General features: G+C 37.1%; 1 protein-coding gene, 1 long non-coding RNA gene and 1 other non-coding gene across 3 annotated transcripts in view; 2 read left to right on the top strand and 1 right to left on the bottom strand.

The window, feature by feature from the left end:
* LOC134806464 (uncharacterized) overlaps positions 1 to 24,167 on the top strand; it is a 558,863-nt gene that overhangs the window by 359,999 nt on the left and 174,697 nt on the right. The gene's annotated exons all lie outside the window — the stretch shown is intronic.
* Positions 1 to 24,167, top strand: part of LOC134806396 (juvenile hormone esterase-like) — a 142,547-nt gene that overhangs the window by 57,617 nt on the left and 60,763 nt on the right. The gene's annotated exons all lie outside the window — the stretch shown is intronic.
* Positions 19,870 to 19,973, bottom strand: LOC134789424 (U6 spliceosomal RNA). The gene has a single exon (XR_010144063.1). It is a non-coding gene; the product is annotated as a U6 spliceosomal RNA (small nuclear RNA).

The following is a 24,167-nucleotide window of genomic DNA, read 5'->3' as shown; positions in this document are numbered from 1 at the left end:
ACAATTTCCCAAGTATACACTTCTTAGCCCGTAACAGTCAATCCAAAAAATCTGCTGTTCTATAAAAACCATTAAGTCACTAAAAAAAATTTTTTTTAGCTTTTCAGGGTTGGCTCCATAGTAAAATAGTGAATAGAATCAGGCGTTACTTTGCGGAAATCCATACTAATTAAAACCAAAATATTACTTTGCTAATCCGCGAAAAGATAACGTGCTAGTCAATCAGTGCTAACCCGTTATACTTACTTGCGTATTTTTACATGCAATTAATATTCCCACCCTCCCACCGCAAAAATAAATACGCAAATAAATATAACAAACCACCACCAAAAGAATAAACCTCGACACGTGTTTCGCCTCTCTACGAGGCATCCTCAGGAGTTGTTGACGGTCTGACGCCCGGCAACGGAATGACCTGTCTAGAATGGTCGGCCATATTTATACCTTGACCACTCCCCCTACCGTGCAAGTGTGAGTGAGATGGAAAAATTCGTAATAACGGCGATGACGCAACATTCAATTGTTCGTTAAGAATCATGCCCCTATTGTTGTACCTAATTATTTCCAGTTGTTCCAGAACACCCAAACGCAATCCCTTTTCGCAAACATGTAAAATATCAAAAGAATGATTCTCAGATAAAGTGTGACCTGTATCTAATAAGTGCTTTGCAAAATTGGACTTCTCTGGATGGTTATGTCTATATGACGCAACATGCTCTTTATACCTAGTAGTGAAACTACGGCCCGTTTGCCCCACATACACTTTATTGCAATCGTCACAGGTAAGCTTATAAACTCCAGACTTTTTCCCATTCTCGATCTTATCTTTGCCATTGCAAAGCTTCGAGTGCAAAGTATTATTTGTCTTAAAGGCCACAGGAATGTCGTTAGACTTCAAAATTTTGTAAATTGCATCAGACAACTTGCCAACATAAGTTATGCTCGCTTTATATTTCTTAATCGGTTCAGAGGATCGTGCCGCATACAACATAGTGTTGACCATACTATTCCGCTTTTTCCTGATGATACCATCCACAACAGACTTATCGTAACCATTCGAAACTGCTAAGTGATAAATATTATTTAATTCAATCTGATAGTGTTCATCAGAAAGAGGCACAGTCAACATTCTATGCACATAACAATGAAAAGCAGCCAACTTATGCTGCCACGGATGCGTGGAAGAAGCCGGGATAACTGTATCGGTATGTGTAGGCTTACGGTAAATTTTGAACTGATGCCTGTTGTTTACTTTAGTGATTGTTAAATCTAGAAAATTCAATGAGTTGTCTTGCTCTAGTTCCTTTTTAAACTTAATTTTTGGATGCTTACCATTAATTTCAGCAATAAATGCATCCAGCAAGCCCATACTACCCGTCCAACAAATAATCAAATCATCCACGTATCTAAAATAGTATAATATATTATTGTTGCCCACAATATGCTGGTTCTCAAAATGGTCCATAAAAATATCAGCCATCAAAGGACTTAGTGGTGAACCCATAGCCAAACCATCACTTTGCAAATAATACTGTCCCCCAAATCTGAAATAATTTTGTTTCATACAAATCGCTGTTAGATCTATCAATTCATCTACTTCCCCTGATTGACTAGCACGTTATCTTTTCGCGGATTAGCAAAGTAATATTTTGGTTTTAATCCATAGTAAAAATTGTTCAGTATGACCTATATATTCACCCCACAGAGTTTGGTCGGTGATAACAAAAGATGTATGTAGATATTGTAGATGTATGTTCATAAAATATTTAGATTTGTTTCCCAGTTACAATGTAGCTCTGAAACAACATCCATGTTCGCAACTCGCAACTAATCTCAAACTGAACACGGCTTTTGTAATGATTATTCAGTGGAAACACTAGCGTACCTAGTTTTAGATGCAAAATTTAGGCAGAACTGGGTCAGCGGAAAACAGTGCAAAAATTCCACTGATTACACCACTCGTCCTCATTGAGGGACACGATGCTGTGCAAACCATCTGATGTCACGTGGGAGGAGGTCAGAGGATCTTGAGAGAGTTGAAGTCAAAGCGTGTGCTTCGTACGTCGTATATTGGGAAAGTCAGACATGTACATCTAAATTAACTAGCCTAAATCTATTATTACCTTTGATTACAGCGCGACCTATGGACTGTATAGCGAACTATGTATCTTTATTGGATGCGTATCGATTATCGATAAGCCATCTTAGGTTCGATATATTGTATCAGGGTCAGATAGATGGCGCTGTTAAATGCACAGTTTAACACCATCCTAATGCTGCCTTTGCATTGAGCGGAGATGAGCGGATTAGAGAGGAAACGTAGGGTAATTAACCAATAACATAAGTTGTAATCTACATCTCTTCTCCGCTCGGCTGGATTACAACGAATGCTATTGGTTGATTCCCGCACGGCTCATATCTACGCTCATGTCAACATCAGTGGAACGGTCAGTCTTACACGTCTGAACATCTCTTTTACTGAAACAATCCAGGCAGCAACCTCGATTTTGACATTTACGGCAACAATTCAGTCAGCAGTAATGTCGCGCTAATACCGTAGCAGGAACGCTGGTGCAGTCCGAATCCAAACCGTACCTTAAGCAAAGAGAATAGATAGTATAGAGGGCTATTGCCAAAGTAAATTTTGTAGTCACGGTACATTTACTGCCATCTATCGACACACGATTAGAACTTAAAATAAAATTGAAAATGTATAAATTAATCAAAATATGTTTACGGATAAATGATTTGTGGATAATTGATGTTCTTTCACTGATATGTGTTAAAATTGTTAAATATCAAACGGGTGTCGTCAACGCCATCTAGCCGAGAATAGGCCAAAGGTATGGCGCCATCTATTCGAGAAAGATTTTTTATTGATTTCAGAGGCACGTTTTTTTCTTAGACTTTATTTATCTTATACGGAGTTACATATATCTTTGCCTTAAGACATCATTCCTCCTTCTACTATTAATAATTGTGCTTGACATGTCGCTAAGTCTGAACACGGCCCGAGGCGGAAAACATCGTTACATCGCACGCCACTGTTTCGTTCTCCACTTGAATACGATTCGAGCTCAAATACAAGCTATTGAACTATGAAATACTAGCGACCCGCCCCGGCTTCGCATGGGCTACACAAAACCTTAACATTTTCTACGTCTAAACCTTTCTCAAGACTCATTCTCTTGATAGGTGAAAACCGTATGAAAATCCGTTCAGTAGTTTTTCAGTTTATCGCGAACATACATACAAACAGACAGACGTGGCGGGGGACTTTGTTTTATAAGGTGTAGAGATAATAGTGATAAAGCACAGGTACCGTTGAAATTCGTACTACTCAATTTAATTATTTATTTACTTCGAATCAGGAGATCCTTACAGTAAATGAAAATGAAAAAACATCTACAAATCCGGGTTATGACCATAACCCTTCCCAGAGTGAGGTTAAATTACCAGTTTACCTTTACCCCTGTGTTATCCAAGTAGCCTTACGCTCCTGCAACAGCCGTGACGTCACTTCATTCCCGATTTACATGTCAAAGACTGGATTAACGCTAACGTCATTATGCTAAACTCAGGGCCTACCGCGAACACCGAAGTTCCCAAGCGTCTTTCTCTGTCACTCTAATTACGCCTTAATTGGAGTAAAAGGGAAAGATGCCCGCAATTTGCGAACTGCGAACGCGGTAGGCCCTCAACCTTTACTGCTTCACGCTATACTAATACTTCTTCTTATTGGAATAAAGGTGATAACTGCGTGGGAAATGAAGTGGAGTTATCACGTTTTAGTGGTATGTTATTTACTATCAAAACGACGTATCTCCCCACGCGATTACCACCCTTGTTACTGTAAATATAAGTATTGGAATAGCGTGAAGAATGACGGTGAATTGAGGCTGTTTGGTTTTTGTGTGCGGAAGTTACTGCGCTCTGTGCTGACCCTGGAGTATAGATTACCAGTAATAGATGCCTTTTTGTAGTTTTCTTTTAAATATCTGGATGAGCGTCGTCCGTCCTGTAAATTAAAATGGAAGCTAATTTAGTCGCAGTGATAAAAAATATAGGGCTTTTGCTTTTTGAACGTGCGAAATTGAACGTTTCTTTTTTTTACAGGTACCTATTAAAAATACTTAGTAAGACCAATTTCTTATCACATTTATCATCCAAATAATTCAAGCCATTTTTGAAATCGAACTGGCATACATTTGTATTCTATAGGTACGGTACCTAAGTTTAGTTTTTATTGGTTTATTGGATTACCTACCTATACTTAATTACATTTATTCATGGGTTCAGATCTAATTATTTTACTATCCCCCATACCTACCTACTTTAGTTCATATATTTTTTTATACTGCCCCACATCGAACAGAATTTTGTGACTCAAAAACAGCAGTAAGTATATATTCATTGTAATTTTGGATGTAAGTACAGAATTTTAAGAAGTGAATCGAGCGTGACCTTATTATTAAAAAAAAAATTACATCCCATGTTAGTACTTACATAAAAACACTTATAACTATTCACTATTTACTACCTTAACATATACATAATGCGTGCAGAGAGGAACACGGAGCAAGTTGGAAGTTATTATGTGCTCCATCTAGCGTGTAATCTGTGGTCTGGAAGCAAATTTGCATGTATTTATCGTTGATGCAATGATAACTTCCAAGGCAGAAGCCTTCGTACTATACATACAAGGCACTGTGTTTATATTAAATACATTGGTAGCTATGTTAATACACTCCAGAACATTAATAGGGATCACTTTATGTATTAATGTTCATATAAAAACACCAGTTTTCATTAATTGTATGATCTGCTTTATTACTTGTGCGATTAAGATAATAATGATTAAGTTATTATAAAAACTTCAATTACTGTTTACTACGGTTGTGTTCAAACAGTAATACGCTATAGCATTATATTTTGGAGTTTAAATATGTTGGCACTACGTCGTTGGTATGCGAAAATAATGCATTTGTTTGAATTTTACATATCTATCCAATATTGAAATATTTTCTTAATTTAAGAACTTAAAAAAATGGATGGATTACAATAGAAGAAATATGCGTATGGCCTTCTTAGTTGATCATACCTAACCTCCTATCCTCATATTTAATTTAATTTTAAAACGGCTGAACGAAGGAATTTCGATAAAATTTGGCTTACAATAAAGCGCAATAAGTAAAAAGTTGGTGTTCTTTTTAAATAACCATTGCAGCCAAGTTAAACCTTAATTAGTTTGCCATCACGACTAATTTTTCCGTTTTATTTTCCGCTCTACATTGCCCCGTTGGACATTAAAAAGAAAAGCAAGTCATAATTAGCGCACTCTCCTTTCAAGGTGCTGAAAAGACGATGTTTTTCTTTACACTCGTTTTAAAATGATTAAATAACTTACACACAGTGCGGGGCTTACAATTAGTGCGGGTAGTTCGAAAAACTCGCGCGGCTAGAAGATGTTGATGTCAACTTGAGCCAGTCTGCTCCGAGACCACGGGGACAACGCCGTCCTCGAAACGTCGGAGGTAAATCTTAAAACTTAAATACGCGATTAAGTCCCGTTGTGCAGTTTGATAATATTAAATAACTTTACAGAAAGTTTAACTTTCTCTTTCTTTAGTATACCTTTTTAGTCTTTTTGTTACATTCGGATGGAAAATGCAGCTGCATTAAATCTTTTGGAATATCATGTTGTTTGTTCCTTGTAAAATCTGTTTGACCTAATAAATTATAAGGGTGGGTTGCACCAAACCGTCTGTCACCGTTAAAGTGTTCGCTATATTTTCGGGAATTTTCATAGTTCTATGCTGAGTGATGTTGATCAGTCTGTCAAGTGTGGTTGGTGCAACCCGCCCTTATTCCATTACCTGTGTGCGGTAACCTTAACCGATAGGTTATTTACCTGCATCGCGTGCTGACCTGCCGGATTTTCCGGTTCGCGATAACGGGTAACTTACCGGCCTTACCGCATAACTACAGTATCTACAGATTCTACATTAGAAATGAATGAAATTGTGCACGGCTATGAAAGAGGAACCAGAAATGTCTCAGCTGATATATTATCTTATCTAAGATATTGTAAATTTAACTGGTTGTTATTATTTAGATATAGGTACATATTGCGTATAAACTGACCTTTTTTTTGATAATTTGTTATTAGATACAAGTAGGTTTTGGATTATTTCATTTCTTGGGCGAAGACATTTTCGAGTTTCCTTATGTCAAAATGCGAAAAGATCTTAAAATAAATATTATTCCAAGGTTCAAAACATTTTTTTACTATGTAAAAAAGGAAATAACCTCAGTCTGAAATTTAAAACTTACTGCAGACTGTTGAAGTTCTTTCTAAACACACTCGCAGAATTCATAAGTTATATTCTTGACGGTTTTAAGCATTAAGTAATTACGCAGTCATTCAGTGCATTTAGCCTTTACTGCGATATGCACTCGACTTTCAGCTACGGTTATCACTGCGCTAATATGGCCACAATGTTTTAATCATATTTGACTGACTTGGCCATTCCATTTGAGCCATGCGTCGCCATTCAAACCAGCCGCTTACACATTTTGTCCAACGTTTTCAAGTTTTGGTCCACAATAATTTGAATTCTATGAAGTGGACCGATACAGGCGACCTACTCGAAAATAACCTTAAAAAGAAACATTTTCAAGAATTTGGGTAAAAACGTTTACAAAAACTAGCGTTGTTCCTTTGGACACTAAAAAGGTTTTGACGCCCAACGTGGGGCAGGGGTTTTACAAGATGCGGGGCCTGTCTCGCCTCTGCATGAGTATAATGTGATCGCGACCGACCTCAAAGACGACCTGGACATGGAAAGGGAACGAAGGGCCCTGTCGGTCAGGGCGAATATGATCGCCCGCAGATTTGCAAGGTGCTCTAAAGAGGTGAAGGTCACTTTGTTTCAGGCGTTTTGCACTTCCCTCTACACCTGCAATCTGTGGGCGGCGTATACGCAACGGGCATATGGGGCCCTTAGGGTCCAGTACAATAATGCGTTCCGGGTGTTGATGGGACTGCCTCGTTTCTGTAGCGCATCAGGGATGTTCGCGGCGGCGCGCGTGGATTGTTTCTATACTACCATGCGTGCACGCGCAGCATCCCTGGTGCGCCGTGTGCGTGGCAGTCCCAACAGCATCCTTCGCATGATAGCGGATAGGGTTGACTGTCCCTACTTGTTACACTGTGAGGGATTGCATTCGCCCATCAGTGTTGTTTTGTTTTAAAAAACCCTGTACCTACTAACCCCTTACTTTGTAAGCATTACTAATAAAAATTGTGTCCATGTGTTACACGTAATAAATAAATATTCATTCATTCATTCATTCATTCATACTTAATTATAATCTTAAAAATAATCAATGTCAAGAATTGGATAAAATTGTTACCTATAAAAAAAACTGAAGTCTTTCCTGTGGGCAGTATAAAAAGTTTGGCGCCCAACATGGGGCAGGGCCTATTTCAAGGTGCGGGTCCTGCCACGGCCCTGCATAAATTATAATCTTAAAAGAATCAACGTTAAAGAATGACAAACGTTTCAGAAAACTGATGTCATTCCTGTGTACACTAAACAAGGTTTGGCGCCCAACGTGGGGCAGTGGTTTTTTCAAGGTGAGGGCCCTGCCTCGGCCCTGCATGAATATAACCTTAAAAGAATCAACGGCAAAGAATTTCAAACGTTCCAGAAAACTAATGTCTGTCCTGTAGACACTAAAAAATGTTTGGCGCCCAACGTGGGGCGGGGACTTTTTAAAGGTGCGGGGCTCCTACTTTCAACCTTAATTTAGAAGAAATGCTGAGCTTATGGAGCTGGCATAAGATTGCTCGGTACGGCCGCTGTTTGGCTTATATAGCTACACCTTATTATAGACATAAAAACAGGACCTTTTATTATCATACATACCCAGGACTGATTTAGTGATTTCAAGCGTCATACTAATTCAAATTAAACACGTGTTTCGTACACATATTCAGTACTTTTAGCATTTAGTAACTGGAGACGTCATGGCTGTCATTTTCTATACAAAACAGTCTGCCGTAATTTGCGGGGGCGGGGGCGTCAAATGTATTGCTATTTCTACATGATTTCAACGTAACGTATTTTCATATGCGCTTATGTGAATATTTTCATATGGTAAAGTGTACACGTGTAGAGTAAGCTTGTTGTCCAATTGAAACTTCCCTTATAATCCATGTTCCGCGCTTCAACTGACAAATTAATTTGTTCACTAAAGTTAAACAGGGGATTACAGCTTACGATCCAGCGCAGACAAGCCTGTGGACTTTCCTGTACCTTGAGTTGTGTAGCGTAAGGTCGATATTCCAACAGAAATGTGTGAAGCTACTAAGGATGTGAGTATTTTATTGCAAAATGGAGAGATTAGGCTGAGACATGTCGCGCACATGGCTTTAATAAAACTAGTGTCGGACTAAGCTAAGTCTGCATGTCATTTGTAATTACAAAATACTTAGTTAACGGGGTCTTCGAACACAATGTGTAATTGTACCCTAGGAACGTTTAGTAATGTAGTGCGACATCGGATTAGTGTCTCATGTGACTGCCGACAGACGTCCGAAACAGTCGCTAACTTATTTACGGACTCGTGGTCCGGTTAAACGGAGTTAACGTATTGGGATTTACAGTTCGGGCTATAAAGTGGAATACTGCGGAGAATCTCATAATTATACCGTACCGTACCGTTTACATTCATTTTATGAATAATGAACATATTCAATATATTAAGAACGGGTCACTCACCTATTTTAAGTCGAAAAACGCTCGACATGTTTCACTCCGTACCGAGGAGTATCATCAGGAGCTTGCGTTTACGGTGACGGGCCGGCGCAAACTGCGGGCCGCAGCCCTCTGCACCCGATGACCCGTTCTTAATATATTTAATATGTCTGTGTCTCACGGAGGTTTTGTTATGAAAATTATGAACATGTATAGCTTTTGACATTTTATATATATCAACTGACATTCTTTATATGAATTATGAGTAAATACAAATTTATCAAAGGAGAAATAGGAAATTCACCATCATTTAAAAAAAACAAGGTTATTCCGAAAATGCTTTACATAATTTTGGAAAGAGAGCTGATACTGTTCAAACACACAGACAGACATTGGCGTCAAACATATTTTATAACACCCCTCTTTTTGCGTTGGAAGTTCAAAATAATATAATATATCGGGTGGAACAGAACGAAGGACTTTTACGCAAACGGGGAATTGTTTAGGCTACGTACTTTATTTTTCACTTATTAATCACGTTAATATTTAGAACGGGTCACTATCACAGACATATTAAATATATTAAGAACGGGTCACTCATGTATTTTGGTCCGTCACCGTCAACGCAAGCTCCTGATGACACTCCTCGGTACATAATTAAGTGAATAATTTAACATTAATTAATATTGTCCTTCGCTGCCTGAAACACAGGGAATCCTAGTTCAGGCATTTGTAATATCTCTATATAAATTCTTAGTCTTTAAGAATAACCACTGTACTATACTTTTCTCAATAAATTATTTGTATTTGTATATATTTAATAGATCTCGTGATCTTTCGGAACACCGGTCCGATCTCTCTAACCTACTGAGCTTTAAAAGCCTACTACAACCGCGCGATGTTTTCCATTCGTGCCTTTTAGTTTTACTATTACTCACTTAAGTAGGTAGGTAAATCTACATGTTTTACGCCTACATTTTGTGCTTGACTTGAAAACCCCACTCAAATAAATCTAACAAAAACCACGCTTGAAAAGTCAAGGTACCTGGAAAACATCAAGCAAAAAGGAAGTATATCTTTAAACACCATCTACCTACAACAAAAATCAGTAACTTGGTTAGAAAATCAAAGCGCTTACGTCCTTTTGTAGATAAGATTAGAGGTAAGTCTCCGTTATTTATTACTCACCTTGAGGTATATTCGAAATTTGAAATCTTAACTTGATTTGATGATTCAACGGATATGACAACCTCGAAGAGCAACTGAAAAGCAAGCTAAAAGCACTACTTATATAGACTAGACTGTCTAGGAATCTTCTAGACCGAGTTTAGAGCAATTATTTCATGCAACCGATGATGCCAAAAACGCGGGGGTGCGCAGGACGAGGTGAGCGAAATACCGTGCCGTGATTGGTCCGTTCAAAGACACGGACGTCACACAAAGACATTTTCGACTCGAACATGGAGTAAAATTACCGTATGCGTGGCAGAGGGGGTAGCGCGACTATACTAAGTCTGGAGGATGTTTTGTCTGTGTTATATATCTATTCTGTCAAGCAATTTCCGTCAGTAGAAAAGAGCGGCAAATTAAAAAAAATGTAGGCGATTTGTAGGGGTTATCGTCCCATAAAAAATTTGAATTTCACGCCTTTTTCTACTGACAGACTTGTTTGACCGCCTATTATGTTATATTCAAGATAAAGGTACCGTCCGGATTCAGACTGCACCACCATTACTGCAGCAGTATTACAGAGCGACATTACTGCCGACTGCATTGCGGCCGCAAATTAGAGGGAGCTTGATAGATCTTACTATGGGACTAGATCGATCTTTATAAAATTGTCTTTAAAAAATTTCCGCTTATATCTACATATACAGGGTGGAACATTTCTAGAGACTGAGCTGAAAGGATAATGTTATCTAAGTGATCTACAATCGAGTTATTATAATCGTAAAGCTGAAGTAACAAGTAAAACAAAATCACTAAAATGAAATATTTTTATATCAGTGACAACCCTACAAAGATATTTACATTTTAAATTGACACATGTCATGTCATACAATAGGATCTACTTGCTAGGGTTGAAACATACAGATTTTTGCACTAATGTTTAACAAACTGTATCTCTAAAACGGGGAGTTGTGCATTTTCATGAGGGGGTTTGGACCGTAAGCCCACCACGCGGGACGACCTTGACACATTTTGTAAAGAGTGGTGGGAGTGTGCATCGGATAGGACCAAATGGCGGGAAAGAGGGGAGGCCTTTGCCCAGCAGTGGGACACTCCTATAGGCTAAAAAAAAAAAAAAAAACTCTAAAACGGTTAGAAATATTAACGTGATTAATAAGTGAAAAATAAAGTACGTAGCCTAAACAATTCCCCGTTTGCGTAAAAGTCCTTCGTTCTGTTCCACCCGATATATTATATTATTTTGAACTTCCAACGCAAAAAGAGGGGTGTTATAAAATATGTTTGACGCCAATGTCTGTCTGTGTGTTTGAACAGTATCAGCTCTCTTTCCAAAATTATGTAAAGCATTTTCGGAATAACCTTGTTTTTTTTAGTTTTAATTTTTTTAAATTCTAAATGTATTAACAAGTCGTTTTAATTATAGTGTAATTCAAATGTGTGTCATGCACTCGTATGTCAATAACAAATCGAGTTGCGATATTTAGACTCCGAATAGGCCCCTACGTGATAAGTCCTCTTCTAAACTTTCATTCTTTATTTATTTTACACTTTTAAAGTGTCAGGGCAAATGAGAAAAGTTGAGAGTCGCTTTAAAAGTGTTTAAAGTGTGAAAGTGTCCATTTAGTGAAGATGTATGGCAACAACTATCTACTCTTCAGAGGGTAGGGCACAGTCTATAAAACATCATTCATTCGACGAGGCCGTCTAAGGGGCCCACCGATTAACAGTCCGCCGGACGGTATCGGCCTGTGAGCCTGTCAGAACAAAATTTTGACAGTTCCGAACAACTGACAGGCCGATACCTTCCGGCGGTCTGTTAACCAGTGGGCCCCTGAGACAGGGCAATCGTGCGGTGTGCGATTTTTGTCATTTATAAATCAATAAAAAAAGTTGTGTGCCATTGCATGTCTATTTAGCTGTAGATTATAATTCTCTTGAGATAAATTAAAAACTAAATTTCACCCCATACAAAAAGCTCCACTCCGTCACATCTTTTGGGGAAAAAAATCAAGACAACGAAAATAATTTTGGTCCAATGATTTAATTTAACTTTTTAAGACGATGTCTTTGAATATTTGGATACGTATTAAAAATACGGTACAAAATTCTAGAGGTAGTTAATAGATTGTACTAATAACCGATAGATTTAGATTTCGATTACTTTATTTCAAGATGAAAATTACACTATAAGTTTGCTACATTCTTCAAAATTATGTTTATCTTCTCATCATGATCGTCAAAACATACATTATAAATTAAAAATTATAACATTAATTTTGTCTCCCAATCCCAATCTTCCAGACAAAGATTACTGTGAGGTATATTATCAAAACGACTGTGTAGAGCCAACTTTAATGCGCTACTCCATTATGCGAGTGCGACATCGGCATACGTGCACAGCGCTGTCTCGCTCCCACATATACAGTGTCCACTTGGAAATATCAACAGGCGTCAATAGATAGCCGCCATTAGACTAAATGACCACTATCAATAAAGGACAGGTGTTTTTTATTAAAGGTGTCAATGCCTGCCCATTATATGAAGGGACGCAGTTAGACAGCCATTTATAACTTTGGCGGAATTGGCTACTTATAAGTTACATGAATCCGCCGCAAAAAAGCCGCTGCCATACCCTCCTAAGGCCCAAGGTCCTATCTATAGAACTTATTCAGTTCGATGAAATTTAAATCATATTCAATTGAAACAGAGTCGCATTTGTTTTGTTTCGTTCAATTTTAAAACGAAACCAAAATCAACTCTATTCCCTGCACAAAAGGTTAAAATTTCAGTGGCAAATTCTGGACTTTTCATTTATATGGCTGGGCCTTAGGAGGATACAATCAATATGACGCTCTCATTTTAAAATGATACGCTTAAATTTTGTATGCACATCTTGCCATGAACATTTAATATACCTATTTAATATAAAATAGGTATATTATTAAATTATTTTTCGTGTAAATTTGTCCCGTTTCCTTCAAAGAAAATTCCGTCAGATATATTTGCTCGCTTGTACATCTTTTTTATTATGCATGTAAATACCAGAATATGATTTCATTCAAAAACGTAATACGAGGAAAAACTCCCAACATTACAATGGAAAGAAATAACTCATGCCTTTATTCCCGACTTTGTTCACTTTGACAGGCTTGACTTTCATCTTGAGGAAGAAAATCTTTAAATATTTCTATACAATTACTGTTTTTAGGGTCCCGTTTTTACCCTATGGGTCCGTACTTACCCATAGGGTGAAAACCCTAAAAAAGGGCCAAATATTTAAGCACCCTCACTACCTACCTACCAGTAGCGGCGCGTGAGAATTTTTGCTAGGTAACCCGTAGCAAAAAAAAAATCACCTACCTAACCTAACATTAGGTACTTACTTCTTCTGCGCTAGATGTGACCTTGGACGCGAACCGTTGCAGTTAGTTAGTGTAGCCCCTAGTAGTATATAATATAACCTTTGCCGTACTTGTCATCACTAATTAATCTCAAAAGATAGCGTGGTAAACGTGTTGACTCATTTAGCAATCAATTTACAACACAACAATCAAAATGGGCTACGTAAAAATACCTATTCTTAAAAAACACGAACTGACCTTAAATACACCTGCACTGCGAACAATACACAACACTTACTTACACACAAAATACTAGCAAAACTAAATTTCACTGGTTAAGTAAGTTTTAAATATCAATTTATGCACAAAAGTAACTAAATCACATATAATTTTCCAATAACAAGTGTTTGTAAAACACCGGGAATGGCGTATGAATACCGGGAAAGCTAGATCTAGAAATAGGACTTTATTTGAAGAAACCTCCGTTAATAAATAACTCAATTTGAAACTACATAAGATTCTTGGGCTCAGTAATAAAAGTTATCTGTATTTTCAAGGTTTCCACAAAATATGATATTAATAGCAGCGAAATACGATAACATTTTGCACATTAACATTCAATTAATGTTTTATATGGCAACATTAAAGAATTGTGGAAAACATTACACACTCCAATTTTAACCTTATTGCCTTGAATTATGGGTTATATTTTCAAATGAAGCAATTTCCACAAAATTGTGGAAAATTACACACTCCAATATAAACCTTATTCACTTGAATTAAGGTTTTTATTTAAAATGAAGCAAGAAAAAATTGTGGAAAACACTACACACTCCAATATAAACCTTATTACCTTACATTTAAGGTTTCTATTCAAATAAATAACTCGACGCAGGACCGAGTTATTTTTGAGCTCTTATACGCGGACTACCATAGCGGAGTTTATGCGTGTGTGCGTGAATTTTCGTATCTGTGGTGGTGGCTCATCAATGAATAGTGAAGTTTAGACTCGAGAAGCTCACTTCGCGCGCCCGCTATGATTGGTTGAAAAATCTATTACTAATCTTTTAGTACCTACTACGTAGTGTTTTCGTTATGAATAATAAGTTTGGTATATGTAGCAAGAAATGTTAGGCAAGCCGGTGGGAATCGGGTTGTATGGAGTCGCCGCCACTGCTACCTACTATAACAGCAATACATTAGACATGAGTAGTTCGCGAATGAAAGATTCAAATGAAGTACTTCACTTGATGTCACTCTTTCATTCACTAGTTCAGCGCGGATTCACTTAGTTCTTTACTTTAGCAGTTCAGTTTAAAAACCTGTTCATTTACTTGATCATTCGCTTAAAGAGTGACAAGGACGCCATGCTAAACCTTCGATTCATAATAGTAGTTTATGTGACTGCTACATAATGAAAGGCATTAAAATACGAGTGTGGGTTTATGAAACGAATGAAATGAGTTTCATAATAGTATCACACGAGTGTTTTAATGCCTCATTATGTACAGTTACATACACTGCTTTATCTACACACATATTATAAACTTTCTATGATATATTCACTAACCTCATATTACAACCGACATTGGGGCACTTTCCTCTCTGGCGGAACTCGCGGATATGAGATGGCGTCTCCGAAATATCTTTATCGCACATTTTACACGAAACTTTTGTTATAGTTACTTTAAAAACAACAAAACAAATTATTTTTTACTACAAACTAATTAAAAGATAAACTGTACGTCAAATGGCGGCAAATGAAAACTTTTTTCACGCATGTCACGCATCCGTAGTTTTTTTTTAATTCAGAGACAAACTAGAGTCGGGGTCGATTACCATATCGTCCGATACCAACTTACAAGCGAGATTTGTCAATATTGTATGCAATTGACATTTGATTTCGAATAAAACGTCATCTCGACTGATATTAGAATAGGGGTCAAATCAAATTGCTTTTTTTTTCAGAGAGGTTCGAAATTTGAATTTCATTACTAAATCGATTTTGATATAGTAATGACAGCGTTTTACACAAAAATAAAACGCTAATTAAATAACTTACCATATTCGAAACCTAAGAATAATATTGAGAATGGCAACATTGTGTTGTCGGTCGTATTGTCCTTTTCTAGCATATACGTCCCTCTCTCTCTCTCACATTCCCACCACAGAGCAGTTGGTTTTGACAGGTGTTTGACAGTTACCGCCAAAACAAATTTCCAAGTCATTGTCTCAAAATTATACATATTTACACCAGGCAGGATTAAAACTTTAGGTTTCGAATATGGTAAGTTATTTAATTAGCGTTTTATTTTTGTGTAAAACGCTGTCATTAAACAACTGTACCGATATTCGAAACCTAAGAATAATATTGAGACGTGTTTGTTATCGCCTGGTGGTGGGAAGACGCCAAGCCAATGTGATTATACATGTACTTATTATGTATATGTAATATTATTATATTACGAGTGTTTAATTAATTATGTAGTACACCCTTTATTTTAACACCTGTGAGGAGAGAGGTATTATGTAAAGCATACAATTTGATATACCATTATATTATGTTACTAACTTTACATTTCATATACGTACTTAATGTACTTATAAATGTTCAAAGAGAAAAAATGAGTCACCACAATGGTGCTGTACTTAATTATATGTATGTGAAAACTAGGTAAAAGAAGATGAGATAAGTCAGTCTACTCTTCAAGGAGCATACAACATCTGTGATAAGGAGTGATGTAATTCAAGTATGAAAAGAATAAAATCATAAAGTACTCGAGTAGTTTTTATTTATAACTCCCAATTATTAACAAATTTGATAATAATTATCTAGTATAGTAAGCAGTTGCAGGAATATTATAAGGACAAGACCTTTCTTATTTCCAGAATCCCTCGGGATTAAGTAGACGAATATTATAAATATTCGTTATAATTTACTATCACTACCCACAAAGTTAATATTGGGTACCTACTTACTAAAATGTCATAGGGAATTACTGAATTCCTTTAATGACTGTGAGTCAGTGTGAGCTATATACTTGGTTATAGCTATAAAATGCATTTAATCCTTTGTACGCTTTACTAACGCGAACGCGACCTGATGTACCTAAACAAACCTTACTTAAAATTGTGAAGGTTACTTTGAGAGCTTAAGCCATAACATACCTAACACTCATGTGGGCACGCCTAGTTATGACGCTTTTTGGTGCTCTTGGCGTTCAAATGGTTAATATAGAAATGCCACAGAACCTTATCAATTATATTTGTAAAGGTGCAGGCTCATTCTGCTTATATTCATGTTTAGCTATCATCAAGTGACCTTATTATTACTTACTAATTTGTGTACTTATTAATTTCTATATATGCAGTAAGAGTAGTTTACCTTATCTGGTGCCTACTAGTAGGCATAAGCTTGATTGGTTCTGAACGCTAAAGTGGTTTAATTTATGTAAACCATTCATAGCATTGCTTAATTCTGAATATTCAGTTTCCTCTTTCCAGTGAGTAAATTATTAAGAATAAGGTACTTAATTCGAAACCTTAGCTCATCGCATATGTGTTTTTAACCAAAATGCAAATTTGTGTGTTTATTTAGTGATCATACATTATTTGCAATAACTGTGCGGACCATGGGGTCCCCGACCTTTTGCCGGGCACCCGTGGGCCCAAAGCCAACAGCGCAGAGGCCCTTTAAGAGGGACCTATTCCATCCAATGCTAGAGTCAACACTTTGTCGAATCTATTTGATATTTATGTATACTTATCCTCCTTATGAACTAAGGATAATTGTAACTTTTTGATATCAAATATACGCCGAATTGTCAATTATTTTATATTTTGAAATACATATAATATTACTGGATTTGGACCAGTGTGCTTTTGAATACTATATCTCTGGCCTACTATATAGGCTAGTCTATTAGCATCCCGCTTCCTGGAAGGCAGTCCACAGACTTTTTAGATATATATTCACAGTAGCGCTAAGTGTGTGGACCTAGTTTTCCGACACTTGACTGCATGAGATTATAGTGAACATTTTTTCAGGTCTCGAGCAAGAAACTACCTAGATAGGTTGAGGTCCTTAACTTGTGGATTTGGTAAGAGCAAGACACAGGCGGGGTGTAAATTAATTAATCCACCATGTTTCAAGAGATTCATGTGCATTGATGCCTTCAGGTTACGCTGTACAGACAGACTAACACTTTGGCAGAGTTTTGCCAACATATAATAAATGACTGCATTTGTTTGGGTGTACATGTTCCACACCAAAGACATATTTATATATTTCTATCCATTTTTGAAAGTTTGGCGTTTCAAAATAGCTTCGCCTTTTCGCAAGGCGTGCTCCTGTTTCTCTATTTTATTGTGCAAGCGAACAGTATCACAATGCTATAATTTTGTATAAATTGAGAACTAGAGGGTCATGCCCTAGGCGTGACCGCCCAGAAGTTGTGCTAGAACCTTTCGTGCAAACCATTCAGTCACTGTTTTTAAAAAAAAAAAACCTTTTGTAGTGGGTACGTTCCACGTTCTTAAATTTGTTAAACGTGTAGTTTCAAACTATGACAAGTCATGATAAGTGAATTAAGTGGTAACAGTATCTGGTCCGTGCATAGAAGCACTTGCCCTTGAGGTTAGGGCATGGGTAGTTTATAATAAACTTAATCCGTGCATGGGAGCACTTACGATACAGGTGGTTTAAAACTTCCAGGGTCACAATACAGACATAAGGGTGTAAAATACATAATTCATAAACGCCCGGTAGGCCAGTTTTGTATATTTTATTTCAAACATGCTTGTGCAGCACCGCCAGCAGTCAGCACATAATAATTTCCCATACCATGGCAGTCAGGGATATAATAATTAAATAGGTAGGTAACCTTGGTCATATCGTGTACATAAGTAGGTACTCGTAAACATGTTAACTGAAAGACTAGTGCTCTCGAGGCAAATATAATTTATGCAACTGTGAGCTGCTCTTACGTTGGGATCATATTTATTTCTAGTCTGCCTTAGCAGGCCTAGACTTCAAAGGTTTTTAGATATTCATAGGGCCGTTAAACGGACCTTTTGTACACCTTGAGCAGGCTGTTTGTTTCACACTATGAGTAATATATATTGTAAACATAGCTTATTTCAGAATGGAATCGTAAGCTCTGTCGTGTCGTGAGCTTACCGAGCCTGATTTAATTAGAGTCCACAGATTATCTGGACCTTGGAGGATTGAGCACTCCTTATTCTAATTATCAATATTCTGCCTGGGCTTATAGTCGAAATTCAGCGACTAAATTTCTTAGTATTATCTATGCCGCCCAAGTTATGAGGCTTAGCGTCTCCAGACCACAATTTTATTTATATATTAGGTTGCAAAGATTTTATCATCTTTAAAATAAAAATGAGTCGAGATAGGCCTGGAATCTTAGGTTATTTTTTACCTTTTATGATTTTAGAAATGTTATTGTAAATAGTAAGTAGTTTTCACTTTTACCATAGTTAATTAGCCCAATTTTGGGTTTAGCCAACAGGGTGTTCGGGACCGTTAGAATAGATTGGTAAACAGAAATGAAAACTCTAATAACGAAGCCTTGCCTATTTCGACTGATTTTTACCCAAAACATTATTTTAAACCCTTTTTACTTTCTCTAAGAGGAGATATTTACAAATTCATCTTTGTAATATATATATATATATATATATATTTTTTTTTATTATTTTTTTTTGATTGTGGCCTACTCGCTCGCTTGTGTTATAACCATATCATTTATATTTCTGTGAATATGTCTGACATGCCTTGCGCAGGCTTACATAGGTTATAATATCATCATCAATAACTTGACGTCAGTTTGTGAACGAATCAAAGATTCTTTGGCACACCTTACGCAGGTGAAAACATGGCAGCCTTGCGCAGGCTTAGATAGGTACATAATATATTGGTTTTATCACAAATAACATGACGTTAGTTTGTGAACGAATAAAAGATTCTCTTAGGCACACCTCACGCAGGTGGAACCATAACAGACGTAGGTTTAAGAATATCATTCAAATCAAATACCCTGTGGGTAATATTCCCTTAGTTGCGGGTTCCTTGCTCGACAAGGTGAAAGGCTTTAAGCAGGCTTTAACAGGCACTTTTAGAGAGTGTCATTCACGGTGACGCGCAGATTTGCCAAAACTAAACTTTAACTCTACAGTTAACTAATATAATTTGACAATATGAACCAAACCATGCGTCTTCGTCAATGAATCAATCTAAAGATTCCCGTATCGTTAATGCCCTTCCAAATCACAGGCTTCCGATTTTATTTGAAACGTTTACAAGTGTACTATTTATGTAGGTAGGTAGGTAGGCTTAAGAATTGACCCTCTTGTATGTAGTTACGTATCGAATTAATAATCAAATTATTTAAATCCAAGATAACACAAGCACATATAGCAACTACATGCAAGAGTTCTTTCCTTAACCTTTTTAGGCTGTAATAAGTACCTGCTAAGTTACTTATTTAAGTAGGTACCTACCTACATTTTAACCAATTTAAATCAAAGATCTAGTTGGAGAGATATAAGTTGGTAGATAAAGAGTGAAATACTTCACGATTTCGCATGTCATTCTTGCGCAGAGCCATGCTAATCTCTCTCTATGTCTAGTCAGATTTAAGTTTATGTACTGCCGAAGTACTCACTTTTTTCACAAAAATAAATGCAATGTTTGCGATGTAGGTTTGTTCGTTACCTTGTGTCCCTCAGAGCGGAAATAGAAGCCCCGCGAAGCGGGGCTTCGTCGACTCCTAAGCGGGTACACATTATTTATCAGCAAGTTTATTACCAAAAAATAAATTTTGCAATAAATATTATATTTACCCGGAACGGGATAAAAAGACAAATTGCTGATAGATACTTGGGCAGATAAAACCTACACGTCTATAAGCTTCTACCTTCATACGTAGGTTCTACGTAACACGTATTAACTATCCGATCCTTTCGTATTCGAAAACATAAATCACTTGAAAATTGAAGGGTATGCCTCCACAGATCACCATTTAAGTATTATAATTTCAACCGTTATTATACACACACACAAAGATTTAAACTAACAAGACTCTGAAGAGACTTAATGTAGGTATAAAATTAAATTATAATGGTGACACGTGCACGCTTTACCAGCCTTGACGTCAGTTTCGATGTGTTTTCTAACATGTGTTTTAGTATTTTCATTGGCATAGGCACGGTGCGCGCAGGCAGCCTTTGAAAACACTTGCACATCACTATTCCGGATCGTTTTTATTTGCTAGATAGTTTAACGGACAACTAAATTTAAATATTTATTTCGAACGGCAAAAGCCGTTAGAAACTGTTTTTCAATATAGTCAGCTAAACTGGGGTACAAATTCAAAAACTCACCAGCAGTTTAGCTTCACGACCTTCCAGATGGAAAAACAGCAAGCCAATGACTTGGAAATTTGTTTTGGCGGTAACTGTCAAACACCTGTCAAAACCAACTGCTCTGTGGTGGGAATGTGAGAGAGAGAGAGGGACGTATATGCTAGAAAAGGACAATACGACCGACAACACAATGTTGCCATTCTCAATATTATTCTTAGGTTTCGAATATCGGTACAGTTGTTTAATGAAGCTATTACCACATTTTCACAGATAAGAAATTTGCTGTAACAAAACAGTTTATCGTAATGTGGGCCATTATTTACGGATTTTGAAGGCATCATAGAGAGTTTATGATATGTGTGTAGATAAATTAATTTACTTGAGTGATTCATATTGAATGAAATTATCTATCAAATTCTTCGTTCAACTCAATATATCCATGAATGAGAGAAATGAAACAAATACTTTTGATATAGATGGATCTGTTGAGCTACTGAACTAAACTGAACTAGTGAACTAAATAAAAGAGTGAAGTACTTCACGGCGTACGAAAGATGCATATCAATCTTTTCTTTTCAGTGATACATTTTGCGCATGTCTACAATACATAAAGTATCGTCCAGTGGTCATGTTTCCCGGAAAAATCTTAACAGCGCGAAGTAGGATTTTCCACGCAGCGACATCTATCGGGTAATTCGACAACTGATTAACTACAAATAAAACTAGAAAATACATACAGAGGTTGGATAAAAGCCCTGTACACACCGGATCCACATCCCACACTATACTCTGTATGTTTAGGTATTTCAATAATAGTAAACAAATAATTTGTACATTTTCGGGTAGTTATAATATTTATTGGTTAACCAACCAAATACTAAACCGCATGTATCTGTCACTAAACAACCTGACTTTAACCTACCTACATTATTTGATCGTGTAATATTTTCATCTACCCTCAACTGGCTTATGGAGCCATTTGAGGGTAGATTTTGTTTACTTTTATTTAAATACCTAAAGATGCAGACTATAAGTACCTTAATCGTTTTTAGGGTTCCGTACCCAAAGGGTAAAACGGGACCCTATTACTAAGACTTCGCTGTCCGTCCGTCCGTCCGTCCGTCCGTCTGTCACCAGGCTGTATCTCACGAACCGTGATAGCTAGACAGTTGAAATTTTCACAGATGATGTATTTCTGTTGCCGCTATAACAACAAATACTAAAAACAGAATAAAATAAAGATTTAAATGGGGCTCCCATACAACAAACGTGATTTTTGACCAAAGTTAAGCAACGTCGGGAGTGGTCAGTATTTGGATGGGTGACCGTTTTTTTTTGCTTTTTTTTTTGTTTTCTTTTTTTTTGCATTATGGTACGGAACCCTTCGTGCGCGAGTCCGACTCGCACTTGCCCGGTTTTTCGAAACCCATTTCATAATTTCGCAAGAATAGTATTTCATATCCGTTAGCAAACGGAAAATGGCCCTTTAGAACGAGATATTATTATGGTTGAAATGGTACGAACTCGATATACAATATTGACAGAGTGAAGGTAAAAAAGTAGTAGGTACCTACCTTGTTTTAACGTCCTGAGTCCCTGAGGCCTTTATAAAGGATTTAATGGAATTTTGAATTAAAATGGAATATATAGAAGGTTCCAAATTCAAAACTGCAATAATGACAAGGGGGACTCAGGAGGTTAAATTTCAGCAAGATGTTACCAATGAAAAAATCTACCCAGGCAGTTAACTACAACGTAAAAGAATCTCTAGATACCTACATGATTTTTGTACCTGTAGGGGACTTTTTAAAACAATTTAATGTAATTAAAACAGTTTAGTAAGGATCCCAGTAAATCAGGTAATTTCTATGCATGAATGTTACTTCATTATGTGTGTGTAACACGGCCCTTGACTGTACCTATAGTCAAAGAATTTAATTTCCGACCCATTTCGCACCTTGTCACAGTCGCTAGAGACCTCATAATATTGTCACTGTGACAAAGGACAAAATGTGTAGGATTTTTTTTACTGTACGTTTATAAATATATTGTGTAAACGAGGCTTTAATATGACGCTTTATAAGCTGCACGCAACACATAGACTCACACAAGGTATCCTGTGTGGTGAAAAGAAAAGAAATAAAAAAGTGTCGGCCCGGGAAAGACACCTTTGTTAGAGATAAACTAACCTACTTATTTTAACTCTTACCCATCGGCTCACAGAGGCGTAGAAGATAATTGCGACCTTTGTTCGCACTCCATGTGTGCGTGTAGCACGGACTTTACACGTCTATAAATCGTGTGAACGAGGCTTTAGCTTTATACATGGTACATTCATTTACCAGATGTTCCATTTAGTATTTTTCGTTTCTTATGCTCTGAAAGTCGCTCATTGTTTATCTGTGAAGCGGGCTGAAAGTTATACGTTTCTGTTCTAGGGCGTTATACTTTCCAACGAAATAATGGAACCCTTATATTAGGACAACAAAGTGATAATATAAGGGTTCTGTTTTTTCCTTTTCAGGTACGGAACACCAAAAAAAAACATTTTGAGCAGGTTGCTAAAACCCGGGTATACTCTTGTCTCATCTCGCCCTCGCGCTCAGCATATTTGGGAACGCCTACTAATATCATACACAAAGAGTTAGATCCACAAGATTTACCACATTTTGGGTGATTTGAAAAAATAATACTGAATATTAAGATTTGTTTTTAGTTTCTTACTATATTTGATAATCTAGTTGCCGCTATACGAACGAAGTTACGCTGTCATTTTTAAAGGACATTATGAAATAAAAAGGAAAAAGCGGAAGCCTTATAGCAGCGGTCGGCAACCTTTTAGCAGCCAAGGCCAAGCAGCAAAGCCACATTGTAGTTAACGAAGTTGATGCGGGCCGCACTTTGTTAATATGTGTGACATTGTCAGACATTGTCGTTTGACAATACTAGATACAGAATATCCAGGGGGGCTCGCGCGCCGCAAGCGAGAGGTTCGCGGGCCGCATGCTGCATCACTTTGTTGTCCGTCCGTCCGTCCGCCCGTGACAGACGTCGGTCTGTCGAGGCCCTTTATATCGGGGACGCGTGAAGGTATCGAGTTGAAATTAAAACCATATACTCAGATTACCCAGGTCTACAGTTCCTTGAAGCTGTGTAAAAATCAACCTTCTAAGTTTACGTAAAAAAAATATACAGCCGTTTATGCCACAAAAAGATATATTTTGATTATTTTGACACTCTCAAGGGATCCAAAATTCATAAGGTACTTCCCGTTGACCTAGAACAATGAAAGTTGGCAAGTAATATCTTCTTACATTACAATTTCTAAAAAAATAATAATAATAAGTTGTACGGAACCCTCGGTGGTAAGTTCAACTCGCACTTGTCCGTTTTTTTAAGGTTTGTTTTTATTATTTCTTGCTTAGGGAGTTTTTATTCGGACACTAGCTCTTATACCGTAATGTAGGCAAGATATTTTAATATCGGCCCT

This window comes from Cydia splendana, chromosome 3, assembly GCF_910591565.1.
Source record: "Cydia splendana chromosome 3, ilCydSple1.2, whole genome shotgun sequence".
In the NCBI taxonomy this organism is placed as follows: domain Eukaryota; kingdom Metazoa; phylum Arthropoda; class Insecta; order Lepidoptera; family Tortricidae; genus Cydia; species Cydia splendana.
This window is presented reverse-complemented; position numbering and strand designations above follow the sequence as displayed.